General features: G+C 43.1%; 1 protein-coding gene and 1 long non-coding RNA gene across 4 annotated transcripts in view; both read left to right on the plus strand.

Moving 5' to 3' along the window:
• The window catches only part of ETV6 (ETS variant transcription factor 6), a 245,414-nt gene that overhangs the window by 35,681 nt on the left and 181,739 nt on the right, over positions 1–27,994 (plus strand). The gene's annotated exons all lie outside the window — the stretch shown is intronic.
• Positions 1–27,994, plus strand: part of LOC135966172 (uncharacterized) — an 84,038-nt gene that overhangs the window by 35,135 nt on the left and 20,909 nt on the right. Inside the window, exon 2 of the long non-coding RNA XR_010579295.2 lies at positions 1–27,994. This exon is cut by the window's left edge and continues 25,336 nt beyond it; it is cut by the window's right edge and continues 20,909 nt beyond it. This is a non-coding gene — a long non-coding RNA (uncharacterized lncRNA).

Here is a 27,994-nt window from a genome sequence, read left to right on the forward strand (position 1 = left end):
GCGAAATGCCATTATCACACCTCATAAAGCTAACGGTCATATTTTCATATTCTCTAATTAATACCTAGAGTTCACATAAAATGCCTAGTATTTTGGGGGCTGAGGATACAACGCATAAAAACTAAGGCCTTGATGTTGTAATACCCAAAAGCCAATATTCTAATGTGAGGAAACAGACAAAATATAAGTAAACTAAGAACAAGATAATTTCTGCTAACAGTCAGTGCTGGGAAAGAAACACAGTGGGTGACAGAGAGAGTGACACAGGCCCAGGGGGATCCTCTTCCAGGTTGGTGGTCAGGGAAGGCCTAGGAGGTGGCATGAGTGTGAGGACCAGGTGAAGGGTGGGAGCTGGCGCAGGGGACAGTGTCCCAAGCAGAGGGATTTGCCACTGCATGAAGAGCTTGGTGGGCCTGCGGAGTGTCGTCTAACCACGCACCTTTCTCCCTGTTAATGCTGGCTTTAGTTATAGTCATTTGTAATGTGTAGCTTTTCAGTGTCTAACTTTTCAACAGGGTAAGTAGGACCATCCAGAGTACACCAGTATTGAGCTTTGTGATACCTTTTGGCCGATTTGTTGATCAGTTATGCTTAATTGTCCCTGAACATTTCAGGAAAAAAAAAAAAAAGAAGAAGAAGAAATGGAAAATTCAGGCTACTTAAATCACGCCTTTGAAATCTAGAAACACCGAGGGGCACAGACCCTTCGTGTGTAATAACAGAGCTCTATTTTCTGCACGGAAGGTGCCCTCTTGAGATTTGGGACACTTCCTAATTTTTTCTGGGTAAAATAAAAGTGACAACTTTTTTTTTCTTGTGACTTTTTAATACTTCTTCTTCTCTGAGTAAAAACCAGGAAGTGGGAAGCAAATGTATAAAAACCAGCAATACACACACATATGTGTGTATTTTCATGTACATATGAATGTATGTGGATGATAGAGAGAAAAGAGGATGCATGGAGAAGATGTCTCGATCAAATTTGATGTAAATGTAATAGCAAATTAGAGTACATTCTTGTCTTAATCTTTTCTGTAATAAAGATAAAATGGGGCATTATGTTCTTATGATTGAACAAAAGTGGATGATTTCAACCTTTTTCTTCTTAGCCATTAAGAGAAGAATTTGAAACAGTCTTTGCATATATATACAGAGAGTTTGTCAGCCTTTCTTCAAACACAGCCAGCCACAGTCAGACTAAACATTCGAAGACATTAAATTTAGTCCACAGTGGAAGTATTTGTTGATTCACATATTTTCTTTTTACAAGAAAATCTTCAGGGTTAGTATTCACCCCTGAATTGAACACAAAGTAAAATTCCATTGTGTTATAAGACAGCTTAAAATGTTATCTTTGATTTAATCCAGACAATTCTATCACTCTTCTGTAAAAGGTGCTGGTATTTTAGGCTTACCAGTCAGCTACATTAAAAGCTGTTGATAGTTTTGCAGTTTATGAAATAATTACTCTTCCTCATTTGTCTTCTTGGTTTGCCCAGCATCAATGCTCTTGTGTTTACCAGGGACTCGTGATTTTATTTTTCTTCCCAGTGGGTGGGATAGGAGACCAGTAGGTGGGATAGAGAGTTTATGATAGATTCAGTTTGTCTTTATTTACTCAAGCACTCTTCCAGGGCCTGGAGCTGTCAAAGGTGAAGTAGGAAATTATTGTTTACATCTGTCAGGAATTCACCGTTCTGTCTTTTATGAGCTTTCATGCCCTTTAGAGACCATTTTGCACACCTTGATTGTCAGAAAGGGGTCTGGGATATTTTTGGAGTGGTACAGAGATGCATACAGCAACTTAGACTGTCATGACGTTTTTTTGAGATGCCGTCTTGCTCTGTTGCCTAGGCTGGAGTGCAGTGGTGTGATTTTGGCTCACTGCAACCTCTGCCTCCCAGGTTCAAGTCATTCTCCTGCCTCAGCTTCTCGAATGTATGGGACTACAGGCATGTGCCACCATACCTGGCTAATTTTTGTATTTTTAGTAGGGATGGGGTTTCACCATGTTGGCCAGACTGGTCTCGAACCGCTGACCTCAAGTGATCTGCCTGCCTCGGCCTCCCACAGTGCTGGTATTAACAGGCGTGAGCCACCATGCCTGGCTGTGCTATGACTTTCAATGCTCTGTTGTAGTTTTTTCTTAAAATTTAAGTTTGCTTGGCAATACCCTTTTTTTCTTTCTTTCTTTTTTATTTTAGACAGAATCTAACTTTCACTCAGGCTGGAATGCACTGGCACAATCTCAGCTTACTGCAGTGTCTGCCTTCCAGGTTCAAGCGATTCTCCTGCCTCTGCTTCCCGAGTATCTGGGACTACAGGCGCACGCCACTGCACCCAGCTGATTTTTGTATTTTTGGTAGAGACGGGGTTTCACCATGTTGGCCAGGCTGGTCTCAAAACTCCTGACCTCAGATGATCTGCCTGCTTTGGCTTCCCAAAGTGGTGGGATTTAAAGGCATGAGCCATCATACCGCGCCCCGCACCCCACCCCCACCCCGCCCCACCTTTTTTCTTTCTTTTCTTTTCTTTTTTTTTTTCCAGCTTACTGCAACCTCTGGCTCCCCATTCCCCGCGCCCCCCCACCGGGTTCAAACGATTCTTCTGCCTCAGCCTCCCAAGTAGCTGGGATTATAGGCACCCGCCACCACACCTGGCTAATTTTTGTATTTTTAGTAGAGATAAGGTTTCACCATGTTGGCCAGGCTGGTCTCAAACTCCTGACTTCAGATGATCCACCCTCCTCGGCCTCCCAAAGTGCTGACATTACAGGTGTGAGCCGTACCCGGCGCCCCCTTTTTTTTCTTAATAAGAAAATGAGTGCCCATCACTCATGTAGTCAAGATTGCTGAGTACGAGAAATCAGTAAATTAAGTTAATATGAAGAACTTAACACCGTTCTAGCCAAAGTAATGCTTAATAAGTACAGTATTGTGCAATTATTGCTAAATAGCATACATTGATTGTGTTCCTCCATTTAAGACACTTTTAAGCATTGTAGGGAAGGAAAACCACATAAACTGTGGTCTTTAGCTTTAACCGACTTGTAGCCTAGTTGAGAGAAGCCATATGTGTAAGATGACGAGTAATAGCACAAAGCAGTATGTGATCAGTGCCAAATGCAAATATGTACTAAAGGGGTTTAAAGCACAGAGAAAGTTCGTTGTGAACTGGAATAGTGATAACAATGGCAGTGACAGTAGCCAGCATTTACTGAGTGCTTCCACATACTACGTACTGATCAAGTCTCTTACAGGTTTTCGCTCATTTAATCTTTATGTCAGCCGTATGAGAAAGATGTTCCTCTTAGTATTCCTGCTTTACAGCTCAGAAAACTGAGCGAGGTTAGCCAACAGGCCCAGGGTCCCACACCAAGGAAATGTGGGGTCTGGGCTGCCTGTTAGAGTCTCAGCTGCCTGACTCCAGAACCCCAATCTTAGCCACATCAAGGTGGTCTAGGAGAACTGGATCAAAGTAGGTACCTTACGGGCAAAGGAAGCTGACTACCTCATGGAAGAGTCTGGTGTATACAGGAAAAGAGCGCAAGGTACAATATTGGGCCATGATTAAAGGGCCTTTGGTCCCTGCTAAAGGCACTTCAACCTGATCCAGAAAGCAGTGGGAGAACCAGCGAATGGACTTAGCAAGAGGAACATGGGGTGCATTGCAGGGCAGTCACTATGGCTCAAGTTGGGGTTTTCTGATGCTTTCTGCGTCAGTCTCATGGCTGTCTAGTGGTTTGATTTTCCATTAGCCCTTTCTCCCTTGGCCTTGAGGGATGAATATCTACAAAATCTCACCTATGGGGCAAAACCTCACTGTCCCACTGGTGATGAGCTGGGCTTCCCAGCAGCTCGTACGAGGCCTGTGTCCTGCTGTGTAACCTGCCTCAAGACTGCAGAGGGCAGAGTTAGTTGTCCCTTCCCCTCAGGGGCCTCTTTATGCTTCTCTGGATTTGGGACCAAGGAATCCACAGTTTAGGGCAACCCTAGAAACCCCAGGAGGGGTGTGGTGGCATGTGGAGACCCTACTAAGATAACCATAGCCTTAACTGCTCCTTGAGGTCTGGCTCTGGGTCCCAGGGGCTGCTTAGAAGGATCCTTAGTGATCCCCTGGTCAAGATCTCATATGTTTAGAGGGCAAGGTTAGAGGAGTTACCACAGTTTTCTTCTACATGCTGATTAATCTAGGATTTAAATACAGGCTCCAAAATAAAGTGTAAGTGGTGGTAGCTCTTACTTTGAAGAAGGAAACCAAGCTTCACATTAAATGACATGGGCTTCTGAAAATGTGGGAAGGACTAGGAACAAAGGCTGCTTATTGCGTCTATAACTCTCTTTAGACAAAGAAAATATGTGATTAGGAAATGTTTCGGCAAGATCTCACCGAGATTATTTACTGCAAAGGAGGGCCAGGACTCAGCCAGGCGGGGAACATGGGGCGTGTTTGCTGGGAGTATGGAAGAAGAACATTTTAAAGTATGGAAGTGGACTGAACCCTTGTGCTGGGGCTGGGGACAGGGAGTGCTGTAATACAATTTTATGTTGTTAGGGGATCTCTGCAAAACCCAGAGTAAGTAGAGGAAGGAGTCTGCTTGAAATTAGGAATAGTAGGGTCAGGGTCCAGATGGAGGTGGGGAGGAGTGGGGCTCAGACCTGACCTCTGCTTTTCTAGGCATGGTTTGAATATTTAAAGACACAGCACAATACATTTGCCATTTTATTTTGTTTGTTTTGTTTTGTTTTATTTTAAACCATGGCTAACTCTTCTCCAGTCTTCTCCAGGAGAAAAACTTGATTGTCATCCTGGCACAAAAATGTCCACAGTTAGGCTATCAGGCAAGCTTCCGTGAGCAGATCAAATTTGCTGTTCTGGTTCTAACATTCAACTCCCTAGCTTTTTTTAAAAGAAAAAATAAGCTGGCATCAACTGAAATTTCAGGTTAGGGGCTTGATTTGAGGATGTTTGGAGAAGCGGGAGCTGTCTGCCATGTCTTTTGTGGACATCGGATGTGTTTCCGTGTTCTGGTTGGCCACACTTCCCCCTGGGGCAGATTCTTCAGAATCATTTGTCTCCTACTGGGAGTCTTTTCCCCTCCCCTCCACCCCCCTTTGTCTTTTTCTCTGACATCTGCCGCACACTGTCTCCAGGGCATACGGTCCAGACCCTCCTGGGAGAGCTTCATCTGCTTAGTATAACTTCTAACAGAAGATAGAACTGATGGATTTTCGTGCACAAATACAGGTTCACAAGGGTGTTCTTGCCAAAAGCTCCACGTACTCGGTGTCACAAGCGTGAATTTATGATGCAGTTTGAAAAGGGTCAGAATATACAGAGATGAGATTCATGCCAGCCCATGAGTGCTTTGTGGTGCTGAGGTAACGGAAGTGCATCTGGCGGTGTCCAGAGCTCAAGTGCCTCCTGCAGATGCCAGGAAGAAAGAGGTGGCTCTGCAGACTGGGAAGGGGCGTAGGGATGCACAGTGCTTGCCTCCTTCCACTTGATAATTTAGATAGAGGATGGCAGGTGTAAATCCGTTTGTGGCAGATACAGTGTGAGCTGTCCTTCCTCCCCCTTCCTCGCGTCCTTACAAGACACCTGTCTGCTTTGTATAGATTCCGGCACTGTGTTATGATATTCTTGTAGTTTCATTTTTTCATTGTTTCTCTTCTGATATTGGACTTCATATGCAAAGAATGGGATTAGTCGTAATCTTCATAACACATTATCTTCATATGTTTAAGCTGATTGTGATGGCACACACCTGTAGTCTGAGCTACTCTGGAGACTTGAGGCGGGAGAATCACTTGAGCTCAGGAGTTTGAGGCTGCAGTGAGCTATGATTGTACCACTGCACCCTCGCCAGGGCAACAGAGCAAGACTCTGTCTCTAAAAAAGATAAAATGGGCTGGGCACGGTGGCTCCATGCCTGTAATCCCAGCTCTTTGGGAGGCCGAGGCAGGCAGACCACTTGAGGTCCAGTTTGAGACCAGGCTGGCCAACATGGTGAAACCCCATCTCTACTAAAAATATGAAAATTAGCAAGGTGTGGTGGTGGGCGCTGGTAGTTCCAGCTACTTGGGAGGCTGAGCCAGGAGACTCGCTTGAACCTGGAAGGCAGAGGTTGCAGTGAGCCAAGATTGTACCATGCACTCCAGCCTGGGCAACAGAGTGAGACTCTGTTTTTAAATAAATAAATAAAATGAAATAAAATAGTGTAATAAGCAACTATGTAGTCACTTCAGGCTGCTATAACAAAACACATAAACTACGTGGCTTATAAACAACAGATTTGTTTCTTTCCGGCTGGGGGCTGGTAGTCTGAGGTCAAGGTGCCCAAATGGTCAAATTCTGGTGAGGACCTTCTCCTGGGTTTCAGGCTGCTGACTCCTCACTGTGTCCTCACATGGTAGAAGGGCGAGGGAGCTCTCTACGGCCTCTTTTATAAGGACCTAAATCCCATCCATGAGGGTTCTACCCTCATGGCTTAATCACCTTCTAGAGGCCCCATCTCTAAATACCATCACATTGAGGGTTAGGATTTCAACATATGAATTCTGGGGTGACACGAACCTTGTCTATAGCAGTGACCATCAACCCATCCCCCAAACAAAAGCTAGGACCTGGAGTATAACTTACATCTGAGCAGATTGCTGTCCTTCCCACACCTCCTCTCCCTTCTTTTCTCTACCCAAGGTAACTGTTGTCTGAATCCTGTATGCATCTATCTTTCCTTTTCTACACTTTATTTCACTTACATATAGTTCTAAAATAGAACACATAAAAACATAAGACATATATACATAAAAAGTATGTAGCTATATAGATATGTATTTAATTTTTTATCACCTTTCAACTTTGTAAAAAGGATATCAGACCATATATAATCTTTTGGGGCTTGCTTTTTTTACTTAACGTCTTGACTGCCAGCATTCATCTGTATTGCTACTCATCATGGTAGTTAATTTGCGTTGTCTGCTGTATGATGTTCCATCATGACCCGATTATACACAGTTTATTCATTCACTCTCTCGTTGATGGGCGTTGAAGTTGGTGCTAGGATTTTGGCAATTGCAAACAGGTTTGCCATAAATATATTCATGTATATATAATCAGTTGTCCACATGCAAAAGAGGCCTTTGTGCTCTTGACTCTATTATTTTGAAACCAGCAGTAGTACTGCACACTGGTAGAATGTTTGTGGAAAGTACAATAAAGGTAAGTCCTCAGTACTTCGTATTTCAGTTTGGTGTGAAGAAGTAGCATGTAAACTTCATAGGAGACAAGACACTTCTATGGTTTTGAGTATTTGTCTCCTCCAAAATTCATGTTGAAACTTAATCACTTAATCCCCAGTATGGCAGTATTGAGACATGAGGCCTTTAAGAGGTGGTTGGGTCCTGAGGGTTCTGCCCTTATGAATAGATTACTCCATTCATGGGCTAATGGATTAATGAGTTATTACGGGAATGGGACCGGTGGCTTTATAAGAAGAGGAAGAGAGACCTGAGCTAGCATGCTCTGCCCCTTACCTTGTGTTACCCTGCACTGTCCTGGAACTCTGCTGAGTCCCTCTAGCATGAAAGCCCTCCCCAGATGGGGCCCCTTGACCTTGGACTCCCCAGCCTCCATAACTGTAAGAAATAAATTTCATTTCTTTGTAAATTACCTAGTTTTAGGAATTTGGTTATAAACAACAGAAGACAGACTACATATCTTATTTTAATTCTGTTTCCCCCACTAACTTCCCAGCCCCGCAGTGCTTGGAGCAACTGTTTCTTCAGTCATGACTTCAGTATAGTTAATGCCTGTTGACTTCATCTTATGTTAAATTCTTTGCAGGAAGATCAGTCTTTTTTTTTTTTGTTCCTCTGTGTGTCTAATCAGGTCAATTCTTTGCATTATTTTATTTAGCATCTACCAGGAACTAGGCAGGCACTATCTTAATAAAGCCTGGTTCTTGCTGTTGAAGAACTTGCTATCTAGTTGGGAGCGGCAGTGTGCAAACTAAGATTTAGAATGCATTATGAGGCCAGGTGCGGTGGTTCACGCCTGTAATCCCAGCACTGGGAGGCTGAGGTGGGTGGATTGCCTGAGTCCAGGAGTTCAAGACCAGCCTGGGCAACGTGACGAAATTATCTCTACAAAAAATTAGCCAGGTGTGGTGGCAATGCCTGTGGTCCTAGCTACCCGGGAGGCTAAGGTGGGAGAATCACCTGAGCCCAGGAGGTTGAGACTGCAGTGAGCTGTGATTGTACCACTGTACTCTAGCGTGGGCGACAGGATGAGACCCTGTTTCAGTAATAGTAGTAATAATAAATTTAAAAATAAAATAGAATGCATTATTATATGTACCTCCTAGAACTTAGGTCTTAGAGAGAGAGTGCTTACCTCTCCTTGGGAGAGAAGACCTATGGCGGTGGGAGATAGTGTTGCATCTGACAGATAAATTAGGGAAGGCACATGGGCTGGACGATTTCAGAGAAGTTAGAGGCACGGGAGAACATTTTCTGCTCAGGCCGTGGCGGGTGGTTGGCTTTGACTGTAACATGCAGCATATGCAGTTCATGGAGGCAGATGAGGCAAATCATGCTGTGCTTGTGTTTTTGTGAGTCTCTTCAGTTTTGGGGTTTGTAGACAGGTCATGTTCACTTACTCCTAACCTCTCTCCCACCATAGTCATCTGGGTCGGTGCTACTTAGTGTCATCCTCTCACTCTTTCCCTTGGTGGCATATCCAGTTGGCTAACAGGACAGGCCTGACCTTGTGCCCGGAGTAGGGAGAAGATCCCGATCACCTCTGGTCCTTGTCAGGCTGTTTGCTTGGATGGTAGAGTTCACCCAGGTTAGGACTCAGGAGCGACCTGTGGTCATGGAGTAGTGTTTTTCTGTCCAGGGTCTGGACCAAGATAACCCCATCACAAGGGTAGCAACAGTATGTGCTGGGGCAATTCCGCTACCCACTTCTGGTGTCCTTCAGTGCTTTCCCTGCACTATCTCTGTCCCCAGCTGCTTCCATCCATTTGCTTTCTAGTGATGAAGCACTGGGGGAAGCTGAAGGGATGGCTGCTGCACCCACATCCATTCCTGCCCATCTGTTCTCAGAGACTCTATGGCTAGCAGAGGGAGTGATGATTTCAGGGAAGAGTACCAGAGAGGGCCAGTGGATAGCAGGAGTCTCTCTTGGAGAAAAGAGCTGGTCCTCTGTGACCAGTTCTCCCTCAAACTAGAGAGATTATACAGCCACTGCATACACAAACACACACGCTTGCGAAGGTAGGATGGAGTTGTACCAAATAAAAGTTTATTGAAAGGGATGGTGGTAGAGAAACACTGTATCGTGCCATGGCATAACAGGGTATTATAGTTTGGATGGCTTTTTGGAAATCATTTTAGGCCAACCTTATTAGAGATCTAATTTATTTGTATTCTTGTAGCTACCTAGCACAGTGGTGAGAACACAGACCAACGTTTGGTAAACCTTGGTTTGAACTCTACCCCTGCTGCTTCTGAGCTCCGTGACTCTGCATATTATTTAACCCCTGAGGCCCAGTGTCCTCGGTTGAAAAATGGGCCACTAACTTAGTATGAGGGCTATGTAAGATGTAATGCACATGCCATATTTTATAAATGCTTCTTATGGAATTATCTGAATTGGGGACCCATCTGTTGCTTTTATAAAAAGTTCACCCCTTATGACAAGCCAGTCCGATGGCCACGTTTAAACCAAATGCACTGTCTTCTGTAATGCTCAATATCTTTTCCATGTCATTGAGTGCAGAGAGTCGGTGGGAAGATGATCACATACAGACAGAATGGGCACCACTCTGCCTAAACATGGCTCTCCCTTTCAAAACAGTGCTTTAAAATATCTCCTCCCCCATTAAACTTTTCCAGTGAAGACGCTTTTTTTCCACCTGGTTATTGTCTCTGTGTTTGTTACAGCCTTCTCTCTGCTTTCAGATACTCAACTCTGCAAAGTCGTCATCATTTATCCACATGTGCTTTTGTGTGTGTTCATCCCATTTCTCGTCTTAGAAGACGTGTTCCTGCTGGTGCTTGGAATAAGATGTTCTTTTCCCTCCCCGTGGGGATGCTAGTTTTCCTCTCTTTAAGGAGCTAGGAGAGAATTTGGTTCAACATGTCTTATGTATCAGTTTAGCACTGTGCTTTTCTTCCCTTAGATTGACATGTGATTTAAAAAAACAAAATTTGGAACCCGTCATGTAAAGGTGGTGTATGTCACTTAGTGTAGGTCATCTTTGTACCTTTTGTATACTGAATTTTGCTGTGACCTGTCAAAGGATACCGAAGACAGGCCCGTGCGAAATACTTAATTTCTGGCATTTTTGTGCATGTGAGACTCATCTGATGTGAACTGAAGGGATGTTATCCTTCCTTTTAATGATATCAAATCTGGTCCAAATTCATATGACCCCTTAGAAAATTACTGTGATAGGAACAGATTCTAATGAATTGAAATAGAGATTTCTCTCCCTCCCGTACTTAGGATTTGAGAGTTACATAAGAAAGTCAGGGATAGGGTCAGGATAGAATGGCATGGAGAAAGTTGGAGAAGAGAATACTGAGGAGAGGAAGGGAGTGACAGCAGCAAGGGCCATCGCTGTTAGGAAGAGAATTCTTTCATCAGACGCTGGAATTCTCCTGCCAGGCACTGGGGTTTGCCCTAGCTTCTTTCTGCTTTTACTGGATCCTGGGTCCTCCAGTTGAAGTGAGCTGTATTACAGTCCCTTCCAGTTTCGCACTTCGGGGAAGTGAAATGGAGCAAATCCTAATGGCGCAGGCTGGAGGGAGAAGGACTAGTTTCTTTAATGTGACTCAACACCTGGCAAGGCTGTCTTTTTCTCAACCGGGTTTAGTTCCGCAACATGCAGAGTCAGATTTTGTGGAGTTTCCAGCTCTCGCCTTCATGGCTGCCCTTGTGTTTTTGTGTTTGTGTTCTCCAGGCGCCTCCTTCTCATCACTCTTTCTCCAGTGCTGGAGACCCAGGGACGTGCATCCTGGAGGATTGTGAGGAACCTCAGCTGCTCCCCTCGTCCTCTGACCGGGTGGTAGGCTCAGGGAGCTTTGGAGTCTCATGCGGTCAGCAGCCCTTAGCATGTTCAGTTGGCTTTTTCCGTATCTCCAGTGACATCTTTCTTCTTCTTAATCATCAACTCATGGAATATTAGAATTACCAAGACCCCTGCAGTTCCTGGGGTCTAATTCCTTCATTTTAGAGATGAGGACCCCTAAGGCCTGGGGAGGGGAGATGATAGGTGTAGGGGAAAAAAAGAAACTTTTTCCTCTAAATAAGATTAGCAAAACGATAAATTAACAGGAGAAAAATAGAGAATTTATTAACACATGCAGCACACATCACACAGGAAAAACCTCAGTGATGAGTGACTCAAAGATTCAAGGGCTTTTCTTTCTTTTTTCTGTATAGCATTTGTCAGTCTCTGATATTGATTTCTACTTGCTTCTTAATATTTGTCTCCTTCCATTAGTACGTACACTCCATGGGAACAGTGATTTTCATGTCTTTGTCACTGCTTTATTCCCAGCACATAGAGCTGTGCCTAGAGTGGTAGGCAGATAATTGTTAAAACAATGAATACATGAACTTTGGGCAAATAACCATTCTGTACTTCAGTTTTCTTGTGAGTAAAATAGAGATAAAAATAGTGCCTACTTCATGGAGTTGCAGTAAAGACTAAGGGAGTTAATCCATCTAAAGTACCTATAACCCACCTGGCCCATAATAAATGCTCAATAAACAGGTTCCCAGCCAGGTGCAGTGGCTCACACCTGTAATCCCAGCATTTAAGAAGCCGAGGCAAGAGGATCACTTGAGGTCAGGAGTTCAATACCAGCTTGGGCAACATGGTGAAACCCATCTCAACTAAAAATACAAAAATTAGCTGGGTATGATAGTGGGCGCCTACCCGCTGAAGCAGAAGAATTTTTTGAACCTGGGAGATGGAGATACAGTGAGCTGAGATCATGCCACTACACTTTAGCCTGGGCAATAGAGTGAGACTGTGTCTCAAAAAAATAATAATAATAAAAATAAATAAGTTCCCTATTGTTATAATTATTAAATATTTTACTTCCTCACTAGAGTGCAAACCCCTTGAGGGCAGAGACTATTTCTTACATCATCATTTTATTTCTGGTAGCAATTTGACTGACACATGATTGATATTCAGTGTTTGTTGAACAGATAGATAAATTACAGAAAAATTGTAGTTGATACCTCTGTAAATAATTGTTAAATTTAAGTGAATAGATTTCCTTCCTGTCTTTTTCCCTAAGCTGCAATCAGTGAATCTACAAGGATTATGTAGATTACGATTACACTGTGCCTTAACTCATTACTTAGGCAGTGGAGCCGATAATGTATTTTGTTGCCATGACTTGGCTGAAATTTCTTGGGGATTGACAGCAATGGCGGAAACTTGATGGGTCATGAACGTCACCATAGCCTGTAAGCTACACAGGAGCCACCTGCGAACTCCTCCATTCGTGGTTGTAACTTCACAGAAAAGCTTCCCTGTCAGAGGAGGTACTTAGCAGAGGCTGCGGGCATCTGAACAGACAGATGCCGGAAAAGATGAAAGGGAAGGTTAAGGGAGAAACATACTCCTCATCTCCGTTCTCAAGAAACATATTGTAAAAGGATTCTGCTTTTAAGCTTGAGTCACTCATTTGACTTCTGTGGGGCTTGCAATTTCTCTGGTAAAATTAGAGAATATGACCAAGATTATCTGCAAGGACCTGTCTTACTTTTTAAATTTCCTAATTCTGTGAAAAATGCTTAAGAAGGCCTCAGACTGATTAAGAATTTAGGGGTATAAGTTTAAGTGGGGATACTGATAAAAGGGCAGGGGGTGTTACTGTAAGAGCAATGCAAAAGGGTCTGAAGAGCATAGAATGTCCGTTTGTGAAAAGAGCCGAAAAATTATAGTAATTAATTAGAAAATAAAGGCAGAATCCACATCTTCACAAAAGTTTCCCATCTCCTGGTTTGGATGAGTATATTTAATGTGAACTAAGTTGCATGTGGGCTGTCCAATCTGGGCATCTGACTTGTGAACCTTTCCCATAACTAAGCCCTGAGAGATTTCCAATCATGCCCGTAAGGTAATGCAATTTGGCAAGAGGATTTGGACTTGACGAAATCTCTTGCCCTATTTGGCATCCAGAAAAGGCTGACTTGCCTAATTCGAAAATAAATTGAAAACAAAAAAATTAAAAACAAAACCTCTGGTTGTTCCTTGTTTGATGAAATGCCATAGAAAACTATTAATCTTTTTCCATACCCCATTACTATGGAGAATATGTTTTTACCATTGACTCTTCTAAGTATCTGTCCTTAGTTTCCTGTCCTTCCCTGCCACAGTGTTCCAAGAAGGCTAAATCACTACAGCATGGTATTGAATCATAGAAGTACTGTGTATTTTGCACCACGTGGGTCTGCTTGCATTCATAATGTCTACATTAGTATTAGTTTTCTATTGCTGCATAACAAACTGACACAAATTTAGTGATTTAAAACAACATCCATTTCTTATCTCAGTTTCTTTGGGTCAAGAATCTGGACACAGTTTATCTGGGTCGTCTGCATAGGGTCTCAGAAGGCTGTAATTAATGTGTTAGCCAGGGCTGTGGTCTGATCTGAGGCTTGACTGAGGAAGAACCCACTTTTGTTAGCAGAATTTAGTACCTTGTGGTTGTAAGACAAAGGATTTCAGTTTCTTATTAGCTGTTGGTTGGAGGCTTCCTCTGTTCCTTACTATGTGGGCCTCCCAACCTAGACACCCACAACACGGCAGCCTGCTCCTTCAACACTAGCAAAGGAGTTTAATGTTTTCCTGTAGCTCGCATTTCTTTATAGATGTGACCTCAATTTTTCCCCTAATACCTTTGTAAGATAGAATTAGGGAGAACCAAAATAGATCCAAAAAGGCTGAATGAAATGCCTAAGATTGCAAAGCAGCTGGTGGTTGCATTGAACAATATAAATTGATTAATAACAAAATGAACACCTCCTATGTGCCAGACACTGTGCTAAGAGCTTCACGTCAGTACATTCTTGTTTAGTTCTTAACAGAGCCCTCTAAGTTAGGTATTACTACTACAAAACTATTTAACAGGCAGGGAAGTTGGGGATTAGAGAGGTTATGTAACCTGCCTAAGGTTCACAGACAGAAAGTGCACAGCCCAGATTTGAACACAGGCAGATTCCAGAACCCACTATCATCGCACTCTGAAGATCTCTCCTTTAGAGCACGATGCTGCCGTGTTCAGGATTCTTCCTATCTTTTGTTAAATACTTAAGTTCCTGCAATATTGCAAAGGAATAATTGTAATAGGTTGCCCCTTTCAAAGTGCTTTAATAAAATGAAGGGACAACATTCTTTCTTTTCTACTTGAGCCAGGCTTTCTCATTTTTCTAAAGACATCTAGGATAAATGGAAGGAAACCAGAATTTAGTGGGGTTTGCATGTATTGATAACAGTTTTGCTGCATACACATCTAAGAACTAAAACATGCAAACTCTTCAAAGTTGGTGGAATACAGCTTGCTCATTTAAATTCATTTAAAATGTTCGTTTTAATTAAGCATTACCCATTTTATTATTCCATAAAACACGAATCATCTGGAAAAGGCAGCATAGGTCTATTTTTCCAGCCTATAAAACTGTATGTAGATGGATCTTGATGAGGGATGTACAAGATTTAATTAGAAACTGAAATTTTAGAGTAAAAAAGTGCAGGGGTGTGTGTGTTTCTTCTATATTTGTGGAAACCCAGAGAGCTATCCTGCAGGATACTTGAAAATATATATAAATACAGAGGAGAAAGAAAGTGTGGAGAAGGTTTGTTGATTATTGAGCTTTTTCATGGGCGATAGAATGGAGCAGCTGTAGGGTGGAGGTAAAGAGGATAGGAAAATGCTCTTCTGGGTCAGACCCAGCCCCAAATCCCAAAATGTTGTGGCCACCCTCTGTGTTATGTAAAATGTAGGCTAGCAGAGTCCTCCAGCTGGGAGGACCTTTGAGTATACTGCGTTCCCCTCCTCATTCACTAGGGAGGATGCAAAGGTGCAGATGGGCCAAGGTCATGCATTTGACTTCCTTCACTAAACTGTGATGAATTTGCCTTCCCTGAGCTCCTGTTGGAAAACTGTCTTGAAGTTACTGTTGTCGTTTCTCCTACTGCGTTTGTATTTCTTTTTATAAACCTTAGTCCAAGTCAGCCCAGTGCTATAGTTATTTGTGTATCTGTGTCATTCTCCCTAGGATGCCCTGGGCCATTTTTAATCAACTTTGATCCCCTTTCAGTGCCTTGCATGAGGCCTGGAACGTTGGAGGTGCACACTGTGTATTGACTGGACTGAGTGAAAGGTATTTGAATATACAGTTGATCCTTGAGCTACATGGAGGTTAGGTTGCCGACCCCTCATGCAGGAAAAATATCTGTGTATAACTTTTTAGAAAATAAATTTGGGGGTACAAGTGCAGTTTTGTTACATGGATATACTGTGTAGTGGTGAAGTCTGGGCTTTTAGTGTAGCCATCACCCTAATAGTGAACGTTGTACCCAATAGGTAGTTTTTCAACCCTAACCTGCCTCCTACCTTTTGGAGTCTCCAATATATGTTATTCCCCTCTGTGTGTTCCTGTATACCCATTCTGTAGCTCCTACTTATAAGTTAGAACATGCAGTATCTTACTTTCTGTTTTGGGGATTTCTGAGTCCCCAAAAACATAACTACTAATAGCCTACTGTTGACTAGAAGCTTTACTGATAACGTAAATGGTTAACACATATTTTGTATATGTATTATATGCTATATTCTTACAGTACAGTAAGCTAAAGAAAAGAACATGTTATTAAGAAAATCATAGCGAGGAGAAAATATATTTCCTGTTCATTAAGTGGAAGTAGAGCATCATAAAGGTCTTCGTCTTCATCGTCTTCATGTTGAGTAGGCTGAGGAGGGCTTGGTCTTGCTGTCTTAGGATGGCAGAAGTGGAAGATGCAGAGGAGGTGGGAGGAAAGGCAGGCCGCTCAGTGTAAATTTATTGAAAAGAAGTCACATATAAGTGGACACACGCAGCTCAAACATGCTGTTCGAGGGTCCGCTGTATTTCATCTGTTTCCTACTGTGGAAGACAGTAGGAAACACTAAAACTAAAGCTTCCAGGCTTTAGTTCTAAAACTTCCATTTTAAGGCCTTGAGGAGGATCCTCTCATTCCAGTAATCAGGGAGTTGGTAAACAAATTCAGAGCCACTGTATCACCATCCTTTATGACCCTATGTTTTTTTTTTTTTTTAATTAATTTTTTTGCCATTTCTTTTTTCTTTTGCACTTTAAAAATTGTGGTAAAATATACATAATATAAAATTTGCCATTTTAACCATTTTAAATATACAGTTCAGTGGCGTTAGGTACATTCACATTGTTGTGTAACCGTCAGCACTCTCCAGAACTTTTACATCTTTCCCAGCTGAAACTCTGTCCCCAACAAACGCTGGCATGCCCTTCTCCGCTCCCCCAGCCCCTGGTAATCAGGGGTCTTCTTCCTGTTTGTGAATTTTGACTACTCCAAGTCTCTCCGTAAGTGGAATCTCATTTGACCTTTTATGACTGGCTTATTTCACTTAGCATGATGTTAAAAGGTTTATCCATGTTGTAGCATGTGTCAGAATTTCATTCCTTTTTAGCAGCCGTTGTCTTAAGACTCAAGAGTTGCAGTGTTTTTAGTCTTTGTAGCCAGAGGTAGATTTTTCTTCCAGCTCTGTGCTTGGGCATTTCCTAAAGCGAAACTTCCAAAGGCACATCCTGTCTTCCTGAGTGGTATTCTTTGAGGGAGCTGAGTAGCAAAACTGAGGCTATTAATGTTCGCTTAACAACTGAGCAGCTACTGTGTATCAGGGGTTCTGCCTGTGACCAGAGAGTACAGAGTCTCAGAAGAGAAAACCGGGTACTCAGCTAACTGTGGTACCGTGTGCTAGGTGCCAAAGGAGGAACAGAGGGCCCTGCGTGATCTGCTGAGGACCGTGAGGGAGAGGTAAGAAGAGTTCAAAGGAGAGGTCATATTTCAAACAGACCTTGAAGCTGTTCAAGGCAGAGAAGAAAGGGTTGGTGTTCCACGAATGGCCTGAGCTAAGGCAAGTGGAAACACAAGGTTTGTTGGAAGAATAGCAAGGACAGCGTGATGTTTATGGAAAGTGGAGAGAGTGTGGGGAATGACATTGGGGGGTGGATGAATGCCTTGCTAAGGATTGGGGGACAGGTAACTTGGAGGCCTCATGCAGTTAGACTGACCCCGTTCGATCTGTGGGTTGACAGGGGGTTGTGAATGGATTGGAATGGGAGAGACCACTGTGTGGAGCAAGTGGGAAGGGAACGTGGTTGCAGCATTTAGGCCAGAGATGATGAGGGCCTGAAGCAAGGCAGTGAGAGATAAGAGTTTGCTCATGGGCTGGGCATGGTGGCTCACGCCTGTAATCCCAGCCCTTTGGGAGGCTGAAGCGGGTGGATCACAAGGCCAGGAGATCGAGACCATCCTGGCCAACACGGTGAAACCCCGTCTCTACTAAAAATACAAAAAAAAAAATTAGCCGGGCGTGGTGGCGGGCACCTGTAGTCCCAGCTACTCGGGAGGCTCAGGCAGGAAGATGGTGTGAACCCAGGAGGTGGAGCTTGCAGTGAGCCAAGATTGTGCCACTGCACTCCAGCGTGGGCGACAGAGCAAGACTCTGTCTCAAAAAAAAAAAAAAAAAAAAAAAGAGTTTGCTCATGGTCAGGTGCATTGGGCCTGTTGACAGCAGAGTTCGTTGGACTGCTCCCACCTATTGCTTTTTATGTTCTAAAGTTTTTATGATTTCAATTCCAGTTTAGAGGTCTGTTTTTAGAACATTTCTCAAATCTTATTATATCCATAGTGGCAAGAACGAATTGATTTGTACAAGATAGCTGGACAGGTTCCTGCCTTCAGGCTTTCTACCCAGTTGTGCACTTGGAAGGATAGTTTTTCATAGTCTTCATGTGCTAAGTGATTGTATGTAATATACAATAGCTGGAGTCTAACTGTAATTAAAACAGGTTAGCCAAGCTACAGGAGAAATATCCCCCCAAACCCTGCCCCCATGACCCTCCCTCACTGCCTATAATCTCTCAGTAACAAAAGAACTCAAACAAAATTTTCATGCAAGGGTATAAACATACTTGGAGTCATCAGAACCTACCTAATGGTCCATAGAACCTTGGCTCTTCGTGAAGGGCTTTGATAATAAGCTTACCAGGAAGAAATCGTCATTGCTCATATGCAGTTTCTATTCTGAACTGTAAAATGTCAGAAATTACTTTGGAGAATTAGAAAAATGTGAATTTAATCAGGATCCTTAAAAGGTTACATTGATCAAATGCCTGTAATCCCAGCAATTTTGGAGGCTGCGCCAGGTAGATCGCTTGAGCCCAGGAGTTCAAGATCAGCCTGGGCAACATGGCAAAACCCTGTCGATACAAAAAATACAAAAATTAGCTGGGAGTGGTGGCACATGCCTGTAGTCCTGGCTGCCTGAGAGGCTGAGGTGGGAGGATGACCTGAGTCCCGAGAGGCTGAGGCGGCAGTGAGTCAAGATCGTGCCACTGCACCCCAGCCTGGGTGACAAAGTGAGACCTCCTCTGGAAGAAAACAAAGAAGTGACATTTATAGGGGGGTCCCAAACATAGAAATATGGTAAGTGAAAGTACTACGTGCTGCAAGTACTGAAAGAAAATACTCACGAGTCATTATTCGACTGAAAGCAGACTGAGGAAAAAGTGCTAAAATATACTAAAAATAATGAGTTTCAAAGAAAATCATCTTTGTTAACCTTTGCATTAGTCAGTCCTTATTTTTTTGTTTTAGTCACTCCTTTAAGACAATGTGTATAAATATAGAAGATCAAGAGAAGTGTGATAAAAATAATTTTAAGATATGGAACATGGGTTTTCAAAGGAAAGGTTAGAGAAATTTGGGGACTAAAATGGACTGACTCTATCATCTTCAGTATTTAAAAAATCAGAAAGATATTTACGAGCAAGCCAATGACGTGATACCCAGAAGTTTATAACACATACTCTGCCCTTATGGGGCTTTCACCTAGTGGCCACGTTTCCATTGTGCAGTTAACTACTCAGTTGTTTTTTATTTCCCAAGAGCACTAAGTGAAAGCAAATGCATGTTAAGTTGTGGAGGCTATTCTGAATGATCAATAGAGCCCACCAGAGTCCCTGATAACTAACTACCCATTAGGAGATGTGGATTTTCCTTCTTGGGGATGGAGGGGACTGAGTCAGGGAGCTTCCTGGATGGGAGTTTGAACCAAATGATCTTAATTACGTAATTCCTTTCAATTTCAAGATTTGAGGGCAACTTTAGAAAGAGATAAGTAATTGACTGACCAACTTTAGAAAGATATCAGTACTTGACCGCCCTTTGAGTGTAAGAGTCAACACCTAGAATAAATATATATTTCTAATATTTTGAAAATAGAAGAAAAAGGAAGAAAGGAGGAAAGACAAGTTATGTAGTGGAGACGATGAATTTTCAGGTCATCCATCTAGTTTTATTTTAGACTTATGTCTTTCATTGAAATTATTACGACTTGCATGTATTTTGTCTGTTTACTCATTATTTCGTCTGTCTCACCGTTGCAATGTAAGCACCATGCAAACAGACTGTGTCTTTTTAGTTCTTTACCGTGTTTCTGCCATCAAGCCCAGTGTTGACACATGGTAGGTACTCAAGAAATGCTGGCTGCATGAATCAGTGAGTGAAGGTGGACCATGGGGAGAAGAGTGCTACAAATACCAGAGAGAAGGAGAAGAAGGAAGTGGAGGGGATAGCGGAAAAAGGGGAAGAGGAGTGACTTTACAAGGCCTTTTTTTCTTTTCTTGGCAGAGTCTCACTCTGTTGCCCAGGCTGGAGTGCAGTGGCATGATCTCGGCTCACTGCAACCTCTGCCTCCCAGGTTTAAGCGATTCTCCTGCCTCAGCCTCCTGAGCAGCTGGGATTACAGGTGCATGCCACCACAACAGGCTAATTTTTGTATTTTTAGTAGAGATGGGGTTTCACCATGTTGGCCAGGCTAGTCTCAAACTCCCAACCTCAAGTGTTCCACCCATCTTGGCCTCTCAGAGTGCTGGGATTCCTGAGCAGCTGGGATTACAGGTGCATGCCACCACAACTGGCTAATTTTTGTATTTTTAGTAGAGATGGGGTTTCACCATGTTGGCCAGGCTAGTCTCGAACTCCCAACCTCAAGTGTTCCACTCATCTTGGCCTCTCAGCATGCTGGGATTACAGGTGTGAGCCACCATGCCAGCCTTCAAGCCCTTTCTTTTAAAAAATAAATTTTATTGTTTATATTTGAGATTTACAACATATTATGGTATACATATAGCTAATAGAATGGGTTGCTATATTGAGGTAGGCAACCATTGTCAGAGGAGTTTACCTGTGTGTGTGTGACAAGAACAACTAAAATCTACATATTTAACAAAAATTCCTATAGAATATTGTTTTATTAAGCCTTAAAAAAAGGAGATCTTGCCATTTGCCACAACATGGATAGACCTAGAGGACATTATAAGTGACATAAGCCAGATAAAGAAACATATTGTATGATCTCACTTATATCTGAAATACTTATTTTAAAAGCTCAAATACACAGAGACAGAGAATGAAACAGTGGCTAATGCAGGCAGAAATGGGGAGATGTGGGTCAAAGGACACAAAATGGCAGGTGCAGAGGATAAGCATGTCTAGAGACCTAATGTACAACGCAAAGACTCAAGTTAACGAGGCCTTTTCGTTCTGTTGCTGTTGTTGCATTACGTAATAGTGTGCTAAGAACGGGAGACACATAACATCATCTGAAAAACGGGAGATGAAGTGGGCCGGTGCCCAAACATGCTAGCTCTGGGAAACAATTCAGGATGATTTGCCACTGAGTCAGGTTTGTTAATTTTTCTATAATAGCCAAAGGCTCTCAAAAAATCAAGGTTTCCTGGTTTATAAATAATCTCCGGAGGGGTGTGTGTGTTTCAGGCATCTGACTCCTTTATTTATATTCTCTGTCCTGGCCTTCAGATGATTTTCGAGCAGCTTTTGATTAGATTATCTACATTGGGATAATGGAGCAATTTTGCAGCAAACTGCTTTGGACTGTTTGACTCTTCTTGGCCTGAGTAGCCAAAAAAATAATAATAACTTGATTTAGTCTGGTCTAACCTGCTGTAGTCTGACTTAAGGATATAATATCCCAGACCTTAGACACTTAATACATTAACGTTAACAAAAGGGTAACACAAACTACTAGAAGAAAACAAAACAAAAACAGCCTTTTTTTTCCCCCCCAGGCATTTGACTTGAACCACAGGGTGCCCTCATAATGAAAAGAATATTCCAAGGGAAAGATGAGAGGGCAGTTGAGACAACTCTTAAGCCCATGTCTGCCCACCCAAACCCTCTGGCCACCACTGTACTCTCTCCACCATGAGAAAGCAGGCCAGGAGTCAGGTCAGCTGCCTGTGTTTAAGTGCTTGTAATATCTGTGGAAACACAGAGAAATGAAAGCAGGAGCCTTGAATCTAGGTTTTTCCAGAATCCTTTTGAGAGACTTATTGTAGCGGCAGGAGCTCCATTTTGGGGGGTCGCCCCTGAACTTTGATGGTTTTCAAATCTTTGGAGGACCTTGGGCTTAGTGGCTCAGGGGTCCCCTGCCAGGACTTCTTTAGGATGGGGATGATAGGAAGCCAGTGTTCTTCTGTCGAGGTGCATCAGCCTTGCATCTGAGTTCTTGATGTCCTCAGGCCTGGCTTCCCAGTTGGTTAAAGGAATGAAAATAACAATGCCTTTCGTTTGCAGTGCAGCTTTAAAAATATTGGCTTTTGCTATCTCATTTTATCCTGATAATAACCGTGTGAGAAAAGCAGGATGGCAGTCTTAACTGTCCTTGTACACATGGAGAAATAGATGCGCAGAGGTTAAGTTGCCCAGTTGAGTAAAGGGCAGAGCAGGGACTAGACTCCGTGTCTCTTCGCCGGGAGAGCCCAACACTATCACATTGCGAGATTGTTTCTTATAAAACAGTCCTGTATAAAAATAAAAAAGAGTAGAGAGCATAATGTGAATTTTAGCTTTTGGAGCTAAAATTGTTTGTTTTTGGAGCTAAAATGGTTTGTTTTTCATAGGTTAAATAGTGAATCAGTGTGCTCTGAGCTTCCGTGATGGGCAGCCCTCCTTACCTGGCAGGTTACTGAGTTTCCTAATGACTTCAGCTTTAGGTGCTAGGAGACAGAAGGGTCACCTGCACTGTTTTGTGAGCAGGACAGATAAGAGACAAGTAGAGAGGGTGGGAGAGCACTGGCTTGCATCATACGGCCCAGCTGCCCTTGCAGGGCCCGACTGTTATGAGCCAGGTATTTCTAGGACCATTGCATTCCCGGCTATGTCCGTTTTCTTTCAGATGGGGCATACAGTTTATCTTTTGAGTTCTGTACATGGAATCGAGGTGAAGTCTTTACTCTGATGCACATATGACCTGCAGGTTGATGCTGCTCGCTTGGGAAGCCCTTTACTTCCCAGCGAACAGTTTGTACTGTCAGGTAGACCTCTGCCAGAGGGCCAACTCCTGTGTGTTTGAAAAGGAAGACAAACCTGTATTTTGTAGAAAGGGTCTATTGTTCCCAGGGGGTGGTTGTGGCCAACTTCTTGGACTCCTTTGGCTGACTCTGAAGACGGAATTGAAGTCAGAATGCTAATCACTGACTTGCACAGGCCCCAACAATCAAACCTCAGGGAACTCAGAAGAAAGTAAACAAGAGCGCTCAATTGCAGAGTCTTGAAGAAGAGCAGCTGTGTAAAGGAGGCTAGACGTGAAAAAAACGTGTTGGAGAGGGAAAAATTCACATTCCCTGCTTCTCAAATGGGAAGTCTTAAAAATAATAAAGAATCCTGAGCAGTGGGCTCTTTTCCCATGGGCAGGCTCGCTGTGGCAGGCAGGCTCACCTGCTGGAGGTGGTCTCCTGGCTTAGAACGGGAGCACGCCTGTGGGAATCGCAGCCCTTCTCTACCTGAACTGGACGTAGATTTTTTGAAAATCCTCTTTGTGCGCTGCGTTTCCATCGATCCCTTTCATGCTCTCACTTGTTCCCTTCAGTTCCAAATAGCAGGCTGGTGTTGAGAATTCTGTCATCATGGAGCGTTTTCTTCTAAACGTGAGAAATTTCGGAACCATGGGTGTTCTCAGATAGCTTTAGCCTCTGATGATTTTCCTTCTTAGTGTGAAGGCAAGACTGATTTTCTCCTCAATTTTTACCCTCTAACCTCCTGCATATAGATGTATGGATTCTAATCGGGACCTTTCTTTGATTCAGTGCCAGGTACACAGGCTCCGAGTCAGACGTGGCAAGTGGCCAAGGTGATCTGTCCTAGAGAATGTCATGGCGGACAGGCATTGGCCATGGAGTGGTGATCCCTAGCTCTCGTTCTTCTCTGTCCAGTGACCTGGCATGTCATCTCACAGGGCCATATTTACCTGTTAACCGAGAGACTGAACTAGAACGTGGTTATGATCATTTTAATCTCACCTTTCTCTCCTATCTTATGGCAGTAAAGTGACATTTTAGCAGGATCAATTTATAAGCCATTCGAAGTCTATCCTTTCTTCCCTTAGCAGTTGTATTTGTGATTTTCTCAGCTCGGTTTTAAGTTATTCCGTTATAATTTTGAGTATTCTGTTTATGCTTCTCTCTGTGGTGAGCATACATCGAACGCTGTACATTTCCTTCAGGGTAACCTTTGTTTCCAAAAGGAGAGAGCTGTCACTACCACATCCAGCCTTGATCTCTTTCACCTAAATTGGAATAAGCCAGACAAAGCTGGGGTTCATGGGACAGATGGGAGCATCTCAAGTTTAGGGTTGGGGAGTCGCAGTGAAAAAAAAAAAAGAACAAAAATGCAGACTTGGAATTTGAAAACAGATAAAGCAGCCCTCACTTGTGCTCTGCAAGGGATTCCTGTTGTCTTCCAAGCTATTGAACAAACTGAGTGGGAAAGCTGCTGAAAGACTGGAAATGTGGGGACTTAGTAAGAAGCATCATGGTGCTGTAACTGCGTTTTCTTAAGGAAACTTGGAGCTGAGGTGTCATCCCCCTGGGAGGGACTTTTCCACTGGCTTCTTGCAGTCTGGACATCACAGACGGCCCAGACTCCCCCCGTCTTGCATACATTCCCTTCTGCAAGCCTCGCTGTGTTATCACAGGTACCACTTGTACGACAGTATCTTGGGGAATGGGCATTGCTTCATTCTGGGCACATTCAGGAATCGTAGATGTACCCTGCCTGGCTTCTGATCTCTCAAGCCAGCTTTTGGAGCCATTAATGACTTCCAAAAAGCTGACACCCAGTGCCACTCAACCAACCCTGCTTTTCTGCTGGTTTGTTTTTGTTATTCCTACCCCAACTCATCTTGCTTTTCAGCCATCAATGAGAATTTACTGAGTTTCTTAGACACTCACTCAGACCCTGTGGGAGAGTAGAAAGATATGTAAGAAACTGTGCCAGAATTTTAAGGGACTTAAAATCCATTTGAAAAGGCAAGACCTAAGCACATGAAAAGTTACCTAGCAATATCAGCTCATGAATGGATTAGACAGTTGATCAGAGAAAGAGAAATGTCTGTTTGGGAGTGGTCAGGGGAGGCTGCATTGAGGTGATGGACACGCGTGCCTGGAAAGCTTGATTCCTTCCCCTGCATTGTATTCTATACGTAATATTTGATACATATACAAGAAGCTATGTGGGTTACAAAGCATGATGATACAGTGAACACCTATGAACTCACCGCCCAACATAAGAACTAACATGACTTGTATTGATATCCTACCTATATTCCTCTACCTTCTTCCTCATTCTGCCTCTGCCTTCCAACCCAGTTAGCCACTGTCTTAAATTTTACAGATTTTATTCCTTTCCTTTTTTCTCTGTTTTGAAAGCCTTTGATCTTTTCTTTTCTCCTCTCCTCTCTTCTCTTTCCTTTTCTTTTCTTTTCGTTTCATTTCGTTTCGTTTTGTTTCTTTTCGAGATGAAGTCTCGCTATGTTGTCCAGGCTGGTTTGGAACTCCTGAACTCAAATGATCCTCCCACCTTAACCTCCCAATAGCTGAGAATATAGGCGTGCACCACCGCACCTGGCTAGATCTCATGTTTTCTTTGGAAATCTCTTAATTGTGATACAGGATCTCTGAATGCCGAACACCTAGGGCACAAGTGATGGTTAATTTTGTGTGTCAACTTAGATGGGCCACAGTGCCCCTATGTGTGATCAGACATTCTTCTGGATGTTTCTGTGAAGGTGTTTATGGATGAGACTAACATTTAAATTGGTAGACTTTGAGTAAAGCACATGGCCCTCCATAATATGGGTAGGCCTTACCCAGTCTGTTGAAAGCCTGAATGGAACCAAAGAGGGAATGCCACAGCAGACGGCCTTCAGACTTAGGCTGCACCACCAGCTCTTCCTTGGGTCTCCAGCCTGCTGGCACATCTTGCAGATTTTGGGCTTGTCTGCCTCCATAAGCAATAAGCCAGTTCCTTAAAATAAATATTTTTGTGTGTATGTGTTTATATATACGCACACCACCCAATTGGTTCAGTTTCTCTGGAGAACCCTGACTAATACAGCATATCACACCTCTCTGCATGCCACATAGATAGCACTGCAGAATTAATTTGCAGAGTATTCTCACATCAGGAGATCAGCAGTATATTAGTTGCATACCAGAAAGGCATTTGGATGATTCTGGCCTACACCATGGAAGAGAAACCTTGATTTTCTGTAAAAGAAAGGCCAGCTTTTTTTGGAGTACTCTTTTCTCCTTTTTAGTGTTCTGTCCCCTCCCAAAGCTCCATGGCTTTCTCTGGTCATTCAGAGACCCTTACTCCCTCCCCAGCACACATGCACACTCATGTCTGTGCTTTCCCATACCTTCTGTGTGGAGCCCTGGTTCTGCCTGTTACAAGGAAAGGCGTTTAGTTTCTCTGACCTCCTGTCTCCTCATGTGCCCCAGAGATGAGGGGAGATGTCAGTCTATATTTATTATGTGTCACCATGTACCAGATACTGATTTAAGTGCTTTGCCTGTTTATTCCATGGTATTTTCACAATAATCCCAGGTGGTAACTACTATCATTATGTTCATTTTGCAGTGAGAAAATGGCAAGAAAGTCATAGAAATGGGATTTGAGTCCTGGTAGTCCGACTTCAGAGCCCTTGCTTCTGATGCTTCTGAAACATATTATGAACTGGAAAGTGTTCTACACATATAAGCTACTGTTAGTATTACAATGCTAGTATTACAGTGTGCCTGTTGCCTTGGGGCCCTGTGCTCTGCTAGTTGATAGCTAGGGCATTTTTAGAACCCATGCAGGCTAATGAGGGTTGTTGATAGGAAAGTATTGCTCTTCCTAGAAAGCTCTGGTTCTTTGACAGAAGCCTTCTGGTGGCCACAGTTCCTGAGCCCCAAGAAGAAATCCTGTAGGGTGCCTCTAGGACATGATGGTTAGTGGATGTGTAGGGTCATGAGTCTCCTCTCTGGTCACGTCAAGAAAGCTGCCCCCTACTTTGTTTTTAAGCAGATCTGGAGGCTGCAGGATAGCCCACTAAGACTAAGAGGAGACTAGGCATCTGTATCTAAGCAGAGACTAGGCATCAGGTGAGGAAGCTTTAGCTTGGAGGGTCATAGGCCTCAGCTAGACTTGGTAAATATTTGGCACTTCCTCTCCCTCACAGGACCATAGCAAATGTTAAATAATCACAGCACTCCTTAGTCTGACCACCACTAATCGATTGAGTTGGGCAAATAGCATGGAAGGTCTTTGCCCATTCTTTGGGAGCTCTGGGTGTCCCCAGAGAATTGAGTCTGGCATTAAGTTTTGCCTCTCCTTTCTCGTTTTCTTTTCCCAGCCATATTTCTCCAGGTTTTCAGCACAAACTCAGCCCATTATTTTTGTTTCTTCAGTGTTTTTAACTCCTTCCCTGCCTGTTGAGATGGAGTCTCACTCAGTTGTTTAGTAATGACAATACATTGAGAAGACCGTCACATAGCAAGAGTTCTACGAGTTTCTTTGCCTGTGAGGTTAGTTTTCTGCATTTCATTTGTGGAGGGAACAGAAGTTACCCATTTAAGTGTGGAAACTTTCTTTTTGGAACATATTCCTTCTTTTTTCTTCGTACATCGTGGTTCCTTCTCTCCTGCAGTCTCACATAGACACCAGTATATAGAGATAACTGTTTCTAATCCTGAAATTCCTTTTTTGAAGGAAAGAGAACATTGTGTGCCATTGTTTTTTGTGGGAGATCTAGGCTGCTCTTCTGTTTTCCAAACATTTATCCTTAAAGCATTTTCAGATGTCAGCTAAACAAGGGAACAGTGGCCCCTGGGTCCTGTTAGGGACATACTCTTAATGACTGTAAAATGAATAAGGTATAGAGGAATATTCGTCTGAAGTCATGATTTGTACGTCATTTCCTTGCTTTCTTCAACATCATTATTTTTGAACCAGAAAGTATTTTGATCAACATTTTGGAGGAAGAATTGTATGGTATTTCCCAACCTTCCCCCCGTGGGTGGAATTGCATCACTGAATCACTTTTCTCTATTTTTTTCCACTTTCTGTCTCCTGTTTTGTCAAGGCTCCAGCAAACTCCAGCCTTTTTTCTGTGTTTTTTAGTCCTAAAATTCTAGCCTGGCATCTGCGATTGTGTTAGTTTCCCATCATTATTTTCTAGCCTAACAGGGAAGCCTCATGAAAACAAAGCGTTTTGTTTAATCCTCAGGTGGACGTTTGAACCCCGGTAAACACGCTCCCTTCACCCCCCGTCTTACTTTTTAGCAATCTCGGAGATCAAAAAGATAATCATCT

This window comes from Macaca fascicularis, chromosome 11, assembly GCF_037993035.2.
Source record: "Macaca fascicularis isolate 582-1 chromosome 11, T2T-MFA8v1.1".
Classification (NCBI taxonomy): Eukaryota; Metazoa; Chordata; class Mammalia; order Primates; family Cercopithecidae; genus Macaca; species Macaca fascicularis.